The following is a 15,574-nucleotide window of genomic DNA, read 5'->3' as shown; positions in this document are numbered from 1 at the left end:
TGGGTAGTTTCTTGGTGTCTGGATCCTAGCGTGGACTCGGTTTCGTAGAGTAGAAATCGTTTCTCCCTCTCTCCCCTCATTAATTCTTTTGCGACATCATAGGCTCCGTTCGGCTTGCTGAAACTTGGTTGAAACTGGCTAAAAAACACTGTTCTGGCTGAATTATTGTGAGAGAAAAACACTGTTCTGGCTGAAAAAACAAGCCGATTTCTGGGTAAGCCGAACGGGGCCATAATCAAAAAAAACTGAGCTGTCAATATAATTGATAGACATATAAAACACCATAAATACTTTATTAGGACTGCCCTTAACACGTCTAACGCAAAAAAATCACCGAAAGGACACAATAATTCCCTGACTTAGAACAAGTACATTATGTCATTTGATGATCTGATGCAGTGCAACATAAATATAAGAAGATTAACAACCAACTCATGTAATAGGCTATCTTTTAATTGATCTTATATAATAATTCAATTATTCTTAATTTAAGCAATCAACGTAAGAAATTTTACGAGTTGCATGATAATATTAAATCATATAATGGTGAAATATATATCTTATTCGGAGTAGTTCTAAACTTTTGGGTTACTTCACAAAACTACCGCCTCTTTCTCTCACCTTCCTGTTTGCTACGTGACAATATATGAGTATTTTAAAAATGTTGAATAGCAACGTACCTATTCTAAGTTTACCACCATTCGTTGATTTCTTCGGGTTAACACAGCTAACTATTAGTTGTGTGGATTCAAACGGCCTAATTTACAGCATTTCGTAAAAACCTTCGAAATCAACTTGTAAAATAAAACCTCCGCTACCGCGATTCCTTCTGCCCTCCCCTCCCCATGGAGTCCGACGGTGACACGTCGCCACCTCGCTCGCCTACGGCGGCGCCACTGCATGCCTGCGGCGCGGGCCACCCGGCATCGCACTCGCTGCCGACCTCGGCTGGCGGCCGCGTCTGTCTCTCCTGTGCCGCGGCGCTCCTTTCATCCGCGGGCGCCGCCTCCACGCCATCCCACCACGTCGCGCACGCGCTCGCCAACCTCTCCCTAGCGCTCGCCGACCCGGCATTCCTCAGGCCGCTCCGCGCCGCGCACCCACGCCTCCTCGCGGCGCCGCTCGCCGAGGTGCTCGAGGGCGCCGCCGACCGCCGCGATGCCGCGCTCGCCGCCGTCGTGGGCTCCCCCGCTGATTCAGAGCTCGTCGCCCGCCTCGCCCGCGTCCTCTCCTCCGGCTCACTCGTCAAGCACGTCCATACGGTAAGTGCCCCCCCCCCGTCACTCACAATTTCGTGCTATGCTGTTTGTCTCATTCTATGCTGAGTAGGTTGGCTGCAAATTATATGTAGTGGAGAGGACCAGTGGATGACTACTTGACTAGTCTCACTGGATCCATTGAATAAGGTGAACAATAATTCGAGCTGCTAGTTATATGTAGCAAACTGGAGTCTGACTTCGAAATGGTGCATTCCTTTTTTTAGATAATGGAGATAAATCCGGCTTCATCTCTTGTCTCCAAGAGGATCAGACCACTTATTACAAATTTAACATTATAAGGTCATCCAAAGGATGAAAAAAAAATCATTGCCATTGCATCTAGCATTTGACAGACTTGGATAATGTGCTGCTGCTTGTTGGCTTCATCCCACTGTAAATTGCACCCATTGGTGTAGCCAGTGCATTCCTCTGAATATATATAACCTCCAAAAAAGTTGAACTAATTCCTATGAAATTCCTGTACGATTCATGCCATGAAAATGGGCCCTAACAAGAGGGACCCGGTTCTAACACATGCTTACCTGCATATGGATACACATGATAGCATTTCAGGGTTGTTCATAATAGGTTGACTGCATTTTACCTTCCATTTTGATATGTTGCTGTCTTTTCTTCTTTCTTTTATGGCCTTGGACATCTTTTCAGCTCAACACAATGGAAACGTAGACATTTACATGTATACACCAAATTACGAAATATGATCGAATGATTTTGTATCTATTTTTTTTAGAATCGTCCAAGTCTTAGTCTGGACTGTAAAAGTCGCAAACTAAATATAGAATAATACCTTATTTGGTTATACAACTAAATATACTAGCAGTAGTTGTATCCTTGACACACCAGTACACCTGTTGAAGTAAACATAGTACTGGTGGCAGGATATGCAGTGCAGCATCATTCTAACTGATTAGTGTCACTCCTGGAGATGTGTGCAAAGGTTGCCCTAGATGTAAGACCTACAATTAGGTTTCAGTGTATGGTTGGAGGGTGATCTGCTTCCTTTTCCTGTTATTGTAATTCTGGTGAACTACCCCATTTTGTCCAAAGTGGCCTGCTGTGCTTTTATCTCATCACTCATCAGTCGTTGCTTGAGTGAGATAGACTGGATCCATTAAAGATGTGAGGCACAGTAATTTTTCTCTTATAACTTCTATTGAATTGATTTACCTTCTTATGTCTGTATCTTTCTTTTATGTCAGTGCAGCTACATTGTCTGGGGCTTTTGCTAAACTCTACCAAAGATGCCGCAGCATATATAGGGGACAAATGTTCTCTTTTCTTAAATCTTGTTAATGATCTCCGACTTCCAAGGTGAAGACAACTGAATTCTGATGATTATTTCTTGCCTTCCAAACACCTTATCTGGCAGCATCTTTAACTTTCTCTATACAGCGATGAAATTCGTGGAGAGATACTCTTTGTTCTATACAAACTCACTATATTAAATGCCACCCCATGGGACAATATATGTGAAATTGGAGATTTGGATCTTCTGGCAATTGGTAGAAGCTTGCTTCAGCTCTCTCTTGAAGTCCTACTCAAAACTCAAAATGATGCTGTTCGCTTGAACTGTGTTGGTTGGTATTTCTTCTTTTTGTACTTCCTGAATGATAGTGCTTTAAGAATACTTCATTTTGTTGAAGATACTGATGTTTGAACTTTCATGTAATCTAACAAACAATTCTGGCCATTAATTTTTGTCACAATTTTTACATAAGTTTACAGTTCTTTGTGCCTAATTAATCTGCCCTTAATGTAAACACTCTAGATATATAAGCCACAGTTAAAGAAGTTATATGGCAAGCTTCATATAGTTTGAGAAACTTAAGCGTGCTTTGAAAAGACAACCTGACATCAATTGATGAATGCATCATTCCTGATGTTATACAAGAAGCACAATGAGAACAATGAACTTCTGGATCCAGCTTTAATACTTCAGTGTTACTTTTGTTTGAGAGTTGGCTAAGGAGGAAAACATATTCACAATGTTGACTGAGTACCTTCAAATTGTTTGCGGTTATTAAATTTATCTCTAAATCATTTGCGCTAATAAATTTTGGATTTGGTTTTTAAACAACTCATCAATGTTGAAAATTTCCACAATAGGTCATTCTCCACTTGTTTGTGATGTTCCTTTTTTTGTGCTACTGCAGCATTGCTCCTTACTTTAGCAAAGAAGGAGCCCTTTGACCATTTGCTGATTAGCAACCAGAGTTCTAACAACTGCATAGAAGCAGAGTCCATGCAGACAGATTATATGTCCCTAAATGCTTCTCTTGTTCTATTCGCTGAGGCTGTCAAAGGATCTCTGCTATCTACTAACCTAGAAGTTCAGACAGGGACATTGGATTTGATCTTTCATTTCCTGTCATCTGATGCAAATATTTGTGCTCTACTTCAAACTTTGATCGATGAAAATGTTGCCGATTACATATTTGAGGTTCTCAGGTTATCGGGTAAGAAGTTCACCTTTTTGTAGTCATGAACTACTTTCTGAAAGCTTTTATGCATTATTATGATCAAGAAGGCTTACGAAGTTGCACTCCTGTTATACATCTTCAGGAAATAATGATCTACTTGTCATTTCCTCTATTCGAGTACTATTACTTTTTGCAAGATTAGAGGAAAAATTCAAAGAAAAGCTTGTCATTGGATTTTCCACTCTTCTTCCTGTTCTTCACTATGTTGCAGAGATACCATTTCACCCAGTCCAGTCCCATGTTTTACGACTTGTTTGGATTTGCATGGTCAATTGTTCCGGTATCCTCTCACTGCCCCAAGAAGAACAGATAGCCTGTACTTTGACTGCAATCTAGAGAAGAAATGTCAATGGTGAACTTGACATGAGTTCTGAAACTTTTATTCTGGTTTGCTCAATATTAATAGAGATTCTGAAGTCACCTCATGCTCATGATATTGAGAAACTACCATCATTTATTGAAGAAACATCAAAATATGCGATATCTTCAACATTGTCACATGAGTGTGATTCTACGATCCTCATTCCTCATTCTCTTCTTCTTCTGAAAGAAGCACTTATATTCTGCCTTGAAGGGAGCAAATACATTGCTAGCACGAAGGATCTTGAGGATAGCATCATGGGAACTTGTGGAACGATTTTACTGCAATGGCTTCAAAGTGCTGTGGTTGACGGTAATGATGAAGAAACATTGGCAGTGATCCTTCAGATTTTCCAAATTATTTTGTCGAGGGCATCTGACAAAAGGCCATTGAAGTTTGCTGAATTGCTAGCATCATCATCATGGTTTACCTTGTCATTTGGATTCATGGGCTTATTTTCTACTGATCATGTAAAATCAGTAGTATATTTGGTCACTAGTTCGATTGTTGACAGGGTTTTGGGATGTAATTATGGGGAAACAATTCGAGATGCACACATTTATCTGCCATCAGACCCTACAGAAATGATGTATTTACTTGGGCAATGTAGCACAGAAGACTTCAACTTGGCATCATGCCAATGTGCTATTCTTTCTATATTGTATGCCTGTTCATTCTACAATGAAAGGTACTCATCTGCTGCTGCTTTTAAATCACCATTTACACCTACAGAGAAACATGTTAATATGGCGATTGTTCTAACTATTCAGGCTCTGTGCTAACAACCAAATTCTGGCTTCTGTTGAGCAATACATCCTCCTCAATGGTGGGAACTTCCCATATGAAATTAATGGTTCCATTATGCTTACGCTTCTGGTCCATCTTTATGCCTTTGTCAGAGGCATTTCCTATAGCTGCAGCATTCCACATAGTCCAGAAGCCGAGAATACACTATTCCACTTAATCATACATAAGGACTGGGATTTGCTTGTGATCCGAGTTCATTCGGTAGCAATAAAATGGCTCTTTCAGAAGCAAGAAATTATGGAACCACTCGCCTTCCAGATGCTAAAGTTTTGTAAAACTTTCTGTGAAGATGAAACTGTCATGCTCTCAAACAGCAGTCAGTTGGTGGACATACAAATGATTTCCGAGCTTGTACTTTCTGGAGAAACCACCATCTCGTCTTTGCTGGTGTCCTTGCTAGACCAGATGATAAAGGAGGGTACAGAAGATGAGGTATTTTCAGTTGTCAGTGTTATCGCTGAAATCCTCATGATCTCCCCGCGTTCTTCTGATCAGTTTATATCATGTGGTATTGTCGGTTCGTTCCATGGCATATATTGCTTACCATACTCTTCAAGGATCAGAACAGTTTGTTCCTATTTTATCTTTAACATCTTACGTTCAGCAAATGCATCAACATTTGGCCAGGAAGATGAATGGCTGCCTCTTGCTCTAAAGGTACTCTTATTCTGTCTATTTGAGTTGAACCTTTTAAACTACGTTCAAGTAATATTATTATTCGTTGGCTATTAATAGCTTCATGGGATGCCTATTTGGCTAAACTTGTGGATATAGCAAAGTAGGTTGGTGTCTGGGTGTCGGTCGCTTTTTTCAGTTCTAACTGAGAGTTAAGCCTAGTGCTACTCTCTATGTATCTAGTTATCTACTTTAGCTATTTACTATTCACTGTATTGCTGTTTTCAGCTGATGCCTTAGCATCTAAGTAGCATCTACTTTATGCACTAGAATATGCTGTAGTGGATGAACTCTTTCTTGTAAACCAAGTATGCTTTTGCTATATAATGCAATAAGCGGCCTATGGCCAAGCTGCCCTCTGGCAGATCAAAATTCCCCACTTGTGTGTGTTACCTGGCCAACAATTGGTATCTAAAGCCTAGGTTTTGAGAGAGCTGAGCCATGTCCACCTCCAGCGAGCGAGCGCGCCGCGCGGCCGCTGCCGGTGTGGTGATCAACCTCGGTGGCGTGGTGCCAGATCCAGACGCCGATCATGCCGCACGCCTTGCTGCTGCGGAGACAGCAGCCGCACAGGTGATCGAGGCAGCAGCAGCGGCGCAGGCCGTAGTGGCTACCACTGCCGCGCTGCGAGCAGAGATGGAGAGGCAGCCCAGAGGATCGTGGAGCCCTGGCTGGCGCCGCACTCCATCACCATCGCCGGAGGCCGCCATGGACGCGGAGGCCGTTGTGGGTCTCCTGTTGTCCAGACGGTGGACAAGGACTCCGGCGTGGGCTCGTCGTTGCCGATGCTCACCAAGACAAACTACCACGAGTGGAGTCTACTCATGAAGGTCAAGATGTAGTCTCGCCGGGAGGCCGTCGATGGCGGCGGCGTTGAGTACCACGACGACCGGTGGGCGCTCGAGGCTATCCTCGCCGCCGATCCTCCAGAGATGGGAGCCCCTCTCGCCGACAGGTCTCCGCCAAGGAAGTGTGGGACTCCAACGCTGCAGCGCGCATCGGCATCGACCATATCCGCCGGGCGACGTTGCAGCGGCTGCGCAAGGACTGGTAAAACCTCTCCTTTCACCCCGGTGAGCAAATTGAGGATTTTGCAATTCGTCTCTCTACTTTGAAGCAGCAGATGGCTCGCTGTGGTGAAGACGGTGGACGATCGCGATGAGGCACCTCCCACCGAGCCGATCACCTTTGGCGGCAAGCTGATGTACACTGAGGAGCAGTGGCTCACTTGGCAGAAGGAGAAGGGAGGGGACGGCTCCAGCATGTCCAAGGAGCGCCGTCGGCGCCCACGCGGTGGCAAGAAAGGGAAGCCGAAGGGAGATCGTGACGGTTGCAATCAAGCAGAGAAGGCAGGAGCCGCCGCCGGCGAACGCAAGGTGAAGTGCGACGACACTTGCCTCAGCTGCAACCGCGCGGGCCACTGGGCAAAGGACTGCCCCTATCCTCGACGCGAGCGTGGCGGTGCGGCGCACGTCACAGAAGCACAGGAGGAGGATGCCCTGTTCCTTGTGCACGGCTTCCTGGAGCTGGATGTAGAGGAGAGCAGCGGCAAGGTGCAAGCTTTGACCTTCTGCACTGAGTCCGGCACCAGCCTCGACATTGAGGAACCGCGAGCCCGTGCCTTCCTCAACACCGGCTCCGATGAGGACAAGCTTGACGACTGGTACTGTAACACCCCGGTGTTATGCCTACATTTAGGCACTGCAAATCACGCATATCATGCATCATCGAGCATCCAAATCATACATGCTTAATCATGTGAATAACAAGTGAAACACTGCTTCGAAACATCTGAAACATGTTGTGAAACCTGAATGTTGCATGCCTTTGTTAGAATTGTTTTGCCCTGATTTTGTTTGCTAGGTTAGTAGAACTTGTTTGGTTATGATTGTAAATCATCTAGAATTGTTTATCATAATTTTTGGAGCAAGGTTTGTATTTGAATTATTGTCAAATTTTTGCTTTAAAAATAATTCTCCAAACATTAGGGTTTAAGTCAAAATTTACTTTAATTTTATAATTCAAAATCTATAATGAATTGGACGTTGGTATTAAAATCAAAGTTGTAGAGGATAAAATTTTGAGCAACTTTTATTTTTGGCCCAAAGTTTGAAACTGCTTTGATTTAGTCCAAAAATTCGTTTGAATGAAAAAGGAATTCAAATTAATTTGAAAAATCTTGTTTTTACCTTCGTGGGCCTTGCGCCTCGTTTTCGGCCCAGCCGCAGCGGCGGCCCGGCCTGCCTTCGCGCCGCGCCTTGCTCCCGCAGCCGCTTCGCTGGCCCAGGCCCACGCCGCGCCTGCCGCTCGCCCGCACTCGCGCGCCCGTCGCTGCGCCACGCCGCGACCGCGGCAGAGAAATTCCGCCGCGTGGCGACCACACGCCGGCGTCGCCCGCCGCGCGGCAGCCGCGGCCTGACACCGCGCCCACGCGCCCGCCTTCACCTGCTGGTGCCCGCGCGCTCGCTCACTCCCGCCCGCGTTTCCTCTCCTCCCCTCCAGAGCCGAGAGCTCGAGCTCTGCCGCTCGTCGCGCCCGCAGCTCCGCCGGCGTCGAGCTCCCGCACCACCGCGCCATTCCCCGATTGCTCGCGCCCACAACTCCGCCTCGCCTTCCCTCGACTCACGCTCGCGCTTGCGCCGCCTTCCGAGCCCAGGGTGAGCTTCCCCGCGCCTCGCCACCGACGGCCATGGCGCCGCCGTGCTCGGCCGCCGTGGGACTCCCCCTTCCTCCCCTTCTCCACCCTGCTTAGCTGCTTGCTCGCATTCGCCAATGCCTCGCGAACCTCCTGCGCTCGCTTGCTTGCGCTGCCGTGGCCGGAGATGGCCGCTGGCCGAGCCGCGCCGGCGGGGCACTCTGCCTCAGCCGGCCAGGCCGTGGGCTGACGCCCTGTTGGGCCGTCTCCCCCTCCCTCGCGCTCGGGCCGCGCAGGTCGGTTGTGGCCGTGGGCCAGTTCGTTTCCACGGGCTGGCCCAGTAACGTTTAAGTGATTTGATTTCCCTTTATTCTTTATTATTTGAAATCTAAAATGGTTTGAAAAATGTTTGGGTGATCAAACTTGCTCCAAATTTGTTGAAACAAACTTTTCTAGGTTCCTTATCATCAGATCTACTGGGAAAAATTTGTGCATGTCATTTTTGAAATACTCTTCTGTAGGGTTTTATTTAATCATGGATATTGCTGATAACTTGAAAAATGTGTAGGAAAATCTATAGTCTTCAGAAAAATATGATTCCAAGTTTGTTAATCTTATTATGTCATGTACTTCCTAGGAAAAATATGTTTCATGCATGTGCTGTGGGAAAATTTTGAGGTGTAGTTCAAGTATTTTTAATGGCTGAGTTTTGTTATTTTTGCTAGAGAACAAATTTTGTATAAAACATGCATGTGATAATTTTTGTACAGTCATTATATCCTATGAAGAACCTAGGAAAAATATTAAATCTGTTGTTTGACACTTTTCATAGTGCAAAGCAATTTCATGCTCATTTTTATGCTATAGCTTGTCATTTTTGTGTAGGATAGTTTACTTATCCAAATGCCATGAATTTTTTATGGTAGTTTGTTTAGGATAGTATTATGCTACTGTAATTTTCTCAGATTTTTAGGAGCATCAGAAATATATGTTGCTATTCAAACCTATTATTAATTAGGGTTTAAGCAAGTGTTGCTTTAAGTGTGATTAAGAAATTAGTAAAGCTTTGGTGTATCTTTGAAGCATTTCATAAGATATGTTGACTTAACATATTAGTAGTAGAAGAGAATGCAGTAGATGACATGTGCTTGTAGTATAGTTTCTTGGATGATGTTGACTACCTTGCATTTAAACATATCCATTGCATTCATCTCCTTCAATGCACCGTTTGCATAATCACTTACGCGCATTGCATCATACAGGATCGCAAACCGAGAATCCAGTCGTCATACCCGAGGAGCAGCTCGAGGTGCAGCAGCAGGAAGTGCCAGAAGCCGACGAGGAGGACGTTGAGGAACTTCCGAAGTGCCCCGATCACCGCCCGAGCTCCTTCGAGAGAGGCAAGCCCCGGAGCATTTTTCTCCCGGTTTGCAATTATTTAATTAAATACTTTACTTTAATTGATGCATTACGTTCAGGAGTTGTTTGCAACCGTTGCTACATTATACCTTGCTTACCTTTGTTATACTATATCCTTGTTACCCTGGTATCCGCAGTCGAGTCAATGCTTAGCTGGCTTAGACCGGTAGAAGTCAGGTGATTTCCTGTCACCTGCGAGCTATAGGTGGTTACCTGGATCTGCTTGGATGACTATAAAGTCATGGTATAACTAAGTGTTAAATGAAGTTGAGACCGGACGGAGACTTGCAGAGTTTTGGACTGTAGTGTTTTCCGTCTGTGTCGATTAAGGACCGACCGTTGTTGGGCCTCAAGTCATGTTGAACGCATGCCTTACATTTAGCTGGCCGGATAAAGTACCTTCCGACCGCGAAGCTGGGAGATTTTTCGGGCCGAGTAGATTGCCCGCAACGCACTGTGCCGGAGCAGGTGTGGTAGGACACGGGGGCGGGATGATAAGACCAAAGTGCAGTCGGTCGGCCCCCGGGTACATGTGGTTCCCGGCAAACTCGAGATTCCTGGAAAGTTGACTCGGTGATCAATATCTCACTTTAGCGGGGAGTGAGGTTTGTGTAAGGAATAAATCACCAGCTGGTTAGGAATCGATTCGAATCGCCATCGCTCCTGGATAGTGAGCACTTGATTTGAGTTACTTCGTCGTAGTAAATGTTTATGGAACACTTGGACAGTTATAATGAATATGACAGTATGGAAGTTGTTTAATGATCATTGGTTATCATTATCTGCTTAATCACATGTTTACTCTAGTATAGGTGCAAATCTAGTTGACAGGTTAATAATAATTAACTTGGCAATAATGCTTTTAGAAAGGTTCTTGAAATGCTAAAAATGCTTCTTTTTGCAAATGAGTCAGCTACCCTACTATAAAGCCCTTCATAATCCTTGGTGTCATTTATTTTTGGTTATGTCGGGTAAGTCTAGCTGAGTACCTTCTCGTACTCAGGGTTTTATTCCCACTTGTTGCAGATGGGCAGATGTATTACGGCTACTGTATCAACTGCCTTTATCCTGCGATGGGTGATGCTTAGGACCATGGGCATGGTCATTCCTTACGTCTCATCTGATGCTTTTGTTGGAGATGATCATTCGCTGGCACTATATTTAAACTCCGCGTGAGTGTGTGGTTTGAACAAATGACTTCCGCTACTTTTATTCGAACTGGTTTGTAATAACTATGTTTAAACTCTGATGTACCTGTGATGTGAACTTTTATGTAAGTTGTGATGGTGACCGCTAAACTTATTACGATCATGGCTGGGACACGAGTTGGTTTGAAATCCTTCATGATTTCACGGACTACCGGGTTATACGGGCTTAAGTTTGTTCAATCGTCTGCTCTGGTGGATGATTTTCTTACTTAATTTCGTATAATTGGTCGGTTCTGTCACAGCTGGTATCAGAGCATGGTTTAGCGTGTTACTATTCACAAGTGTATTTAAAACAAAAAGGCATTTGGAAAACGTGATTTTTAAACTATAAAGTGTGCCAGTGATCATATCCTTTACGCCCAGTTAAGGACTTTAGGTGGCTTAATTAAGTACTGACTTGGGGTTCTTGCATAATATTTCTCTTTCGTCGCTCATACGACGTGCTATTGTATGAGTGCCACTTGTTTGAGTGGTAATGTATGGATCATTTGCCTCTACGCCTCGGTAAGTGTGAGTTGTGAGAGCATGATCGGATACACCACCGATCTAGGGTGAATGCTTATACGATGCTGGAGTAATTACATGTTCTACACATGTTTTACAAAGGTATCTCATGAATGGGTCTTCCGTTTGCTGAGGCGATGCCGTTAGTAGGACGATGGTTCGGGTAGTTACTACCGTTGTACACGTATCTGGAGATTCGTGTAGAGCGTGTAGATAAAACTTTACTGCTTTTATGCATTCATTAGGAATTGGGCTGAAATGAATCTTCTGCAGGTACATAACAACGCTATCGTGTAGAACGTATTAGCTACGTATTGAGAGATCGTTGTATGCCACCGAATTCGTCGTTAGAAATTATTTATTTCCTAAGTTTGTGAGAACGTACGACACGTACATACATCATGTTACTTGTGCATCTCATTCATCTCATGCATTCCTCCCCTTATAAATTGATTATCTCATTTTGATAAAAGTTGTATCACTAAAAATATGTTTCCCCGAGGTAATAAAAGAACTTTTGCTACAGATGGCCCGCACGAAGCAGACCGCCCGTAAGTCCACCGCAGGAAGAGCGCCTCGACGTCCGTTGGCCCTGAGGGAGCACCGCACCACGGACACCTTCTTGAGCGAGTTTGGCATGCCAACTTTGCTTTGGAGAGTGCTCCATGATGTGGGGTACCCAGAGGGTCAAGAGCCGGTGTACTCATGGAATGAGAGCCAGTTAGCAGAGGATGGACTTGCAGTGGTGGAGATCACGGTTCCTGCTCTCGGTGATGCTCCGGATTGGGATGGTTGACATTTGGAGTTTGAGGGTCGCATTCCAGCTGAGGGTGCAGAGGGAGCAGCCTTCCGTGTCATCAGGGACATCATGAGCAGATTTCCCAGTGAGCTTGCAGCAGCTCTGGCTGGTACTTTTCCTAGGGATGATCCTCGTGATGCCATTTGGGTTCAGCCTCAGGGAAGCGCATTGGTCAGAGGTCCAGCTTAAGGACAGGCTAGCGACAACCAGGCAATGAGTGCTATGTTCGCCGCCATCAGAGCGTATGAGGGTCTCGAGAGTACCTACTAGACTTTGACTGGCTTGCGTAGTGAGGATAAGCTCAAAGGGAAGAAGCAGAAGAAGAGACAGGCACGTGCTATAGCTAGCTTGCAGGAGCAGTTGGCTGATATGAACTTACAGAGAGATCAGGCGGTTGAGAGAGGTGATAGAGCTATGCAACGAGTGCATACGTTAACTCAAGCCAACAACAATGCAGACCGCATGATTGGACAGCTGGTTCAGGAAAGGAATGAAGCCTGGAACGCAAGAAACCTTCTGCTGCAGAGGGTCGATGAGCTAGAGGAATACAACGGCTACTTGCACGAGGAGTTTCACGCGCTCTACAATGGGGTTGGCCCATATGCTCCACCGAACGTCGCTGGCATGGACATCGACGACGACAACCAGGATGAGCCCGCAGTTTCACCTGGAGGCGATGGTGACGTCTCCGATCCCGACGATGGCCTCGAGGAGTAGGCTAGTTGCATTGTGCTAGTATCTAGGTCTCGTCTCGATGGCATTTCTTTTGATTGGCATGTAATCTATCGTATGTTGCTTCGAACGTATGAGACTTGGCATGTGGTTGGAACTTGATTTTCGAATGCGATATCTAAACGCATAAAAAGTCCAGTGTATGTATACTGGCAAATTTGGTTGTATGGACGCGATGTTTGCCGTTGAAGCAATTCGATTAAGTGCTGTTGTTTTAATTGGGATGCGATTGTTGTGCCTCTGTTTTATTGTATGAGTTTATTCTCTCCAGTAAATTCAGTACGGCATAAATTTTCCCTTCACTCGCAATTATTACAGCTTCACTCAATCGTTACTTGTTGCTGAAATATGCAGATGACAAACACTCGCCGAACCACGTATGAGGCCGTTGAGCCCGGTGCCAACGGTGCGGGGACCGGTGGTGGTGGTGGTGGTGGTGGTGGAAACCACGGCAACAACAATGAACCTCCCCATGAACCGCATTTGCCACCTCCTCCCCCGTTTACCCCCGAGATGTTCCTCGCACAGCTGCTCGGGAGTCAGCGCAACGCGGAACAATCCCAGAAGAACATGGAGGATCTTCTTCGAACCATCGCCAACAACGTTCAACGTGGTAACAATCAAGGTGGTGGCATGGGAGTGAACCAATATAGCAGCTTCAAGGATTTCATGGACACCAGGCCGCCAGTATTCAAGGAAGCAACAGAGCCACTCGATGCTGAGTAATGGATCAACACGATGGAAGATAAATTCCGTGTGTTGAGGATGACGGAGGTTCTAAAAACGGAGTATGCTGCACTTCAATTGCAAGGACCGACGAGAATGTGGTGGAAGCACCATCGCACTATCTTCCCTCCAAATGCTCAGATTTCTTGGAGAGAGTTTGCTGAGGCCTTCCGTGGAGCCTATATTCCACCAGGGCTGACCGAGATGAAGTTGGGAGAGTTTCTGGCGTTGAACCAGGGCACTAAGACCGTGACGCAATACCTGCATGCCTTCAACAACTTGTGTCGCTATGCTCCCGACATGGTTGACACAGATGCTAAAAGAATAGCCAGTTTTAAGAGGGGTCTCAATCCAAAAATGATGAAACATGTTGGTACCAATAACCGCGTCAGATTCAATGACTTCATCAGCGACTGTCTGAAGCAGGAGAAGAATAACAACGCCAGCACCGCAGCCAAGACACGCAAGAGAGCCTTTGAAGGTGAGCCGTCTCAAGCTAGAGCCCCTTAAGCCTGGGCGTTCGGGTTACCCGATTTTTTCGGGTTGGGTAATTCGGGTAATTTAAAATTCGGGTAATAAAAATTGCTACCCGATATTACTCCCAAAAAAACACTACCCGCAAATTCGGGTACCCAATAATTCGGGTTCGGGTTCGGGTATTACCCGATATACCCAAATTTACAGAAAACAACCAACTACACTAAATTTCAGTAGCGATCTATACATAATTTCAGCAGCAATTTGTATAGAATTTCAATAGCAATTTGTAGAGAATAATATATTACAGTCACTCATTCAAATAGAGAGAATTATATTCTAATAAAGTGATAAGTTAAATGGTTCAGCTAACAACACATGATAAATACAAAGACAAAAACAAATCTTTGGGTAGTTCGGGTAGCTTGGGTACCGGGGGATATTACCCGAATTACCCAAACTAATTTCGGGTAATCAAAATCGCTATCCGAATTTGGGATCGGGTAACTCGGGTTCGGGTAATTCGGGACCGGGTTCGGGTAATTCGGGTACGGGTAATGGGTATCGGGTATTTTGCCCAGGCTTAGAGCCCCTATGGGAGGTCGTCCCCCATATCGCCCATCGGCACCTGGCGCTATGTTTCGGCCACCTCAGCTAAGAAGTTAGAATTTTCGTGGACCTCAAAAGCCGTACAAGATAGCAGTACAGCCCAACAAGGCAGCCGCAACTACGGTACAAGGCAGTTCCAAGGGAGCTGTGGGATCTGCCGGGACAGTGAAAGGACCCTGTTATAACTGTGATCAGCCTGGTCATTTCTTAGGGTTTTGTCCATACCCGCTCAAAAAGAAGCAGCAGACTTATAATGCTAGAGTGCATAGTACGACAGTGGATGAAATTCCAGAGGGAGAGCCCGTCACTGCTGGTAAGTTTCCTGTCAACGAAAACCCTGCAGTTGTTCTATTTGATTCTGGATCATCGCATTCTTTTATGAGTCAAGCATTTGCACAGAAACATGGACAACTATGCATAGAATTGGGTTATGGGTACCGTATAAGCTCAGCAGGGGCTGATGTTTTGACCAACCATATGGTTCGAGGGGCAACCCTTGAATTAGGTAGCAGGAAGTTCCGAGTGAACTTGATAGTTATGCCTGGGTTAGTCTTGGATGTCATTATAGGGATGAATTGGATGAAGGATTGGGGAGCAGTCATAGATACTGGAAGTCGAGTACTTACCCTTAAGGATCCCCTGGGTGAGGGTACTTTCCAAGTACCATTGCCTCGGAGAACAGACCTGATAAGTGTTACCTGTGCTACGGCAGTCATTCCTATTCATCAGATTCCGGTAGTATGTGAATTCCCGGACGTATTCCCGGATGAGCTACCTGGTCTTCCGCCAGATAGGGAGATTGAGTTTGGAATTGAGCTAGTCCCCGGAACAGCTCCGATTTCAAGGAGGCCCTATCGGATGC

General features: G+C 45.5%; 1 pseudogene; it reads left to right on the top strand.

Annotated features, from left to right (window-relative positions):
- The first annotated feature begins 845 nt into the window (after positions 1-845).
- On the top strand, positions 846-9,566 carry LOC136531927 (protein PUTATIVE RECOMBINATION INITIATION DEFECT 1-like; annotated as a pseudogene).
- The last annotated feature ends 6,008 nt before the right edge of the window (positions 9,567-15,574 follow it).

Source organism: Miscanthus floridulus, unplaced genomic scaffold (genome assembly GCF_019320115.1).
Source record: "Miscanthus floridulus cultivar M001 unplaced genomic scaffold, ASM1932011v1 fs_477_3_4, whole genome shotgun sequence".
NCBI classification, from domain to species: Eukaryota; Viridiplantae; Streptophyta; class Magnoliopsida; order Poales; family Poaceae; genus Miscanthus; species Miscanthus floridulus.
The sequence above is the reverse complement of the archived record's forward strand: the minus strand, read 5'-3'. Positions and strand labels throughout refer to the sequence as shown.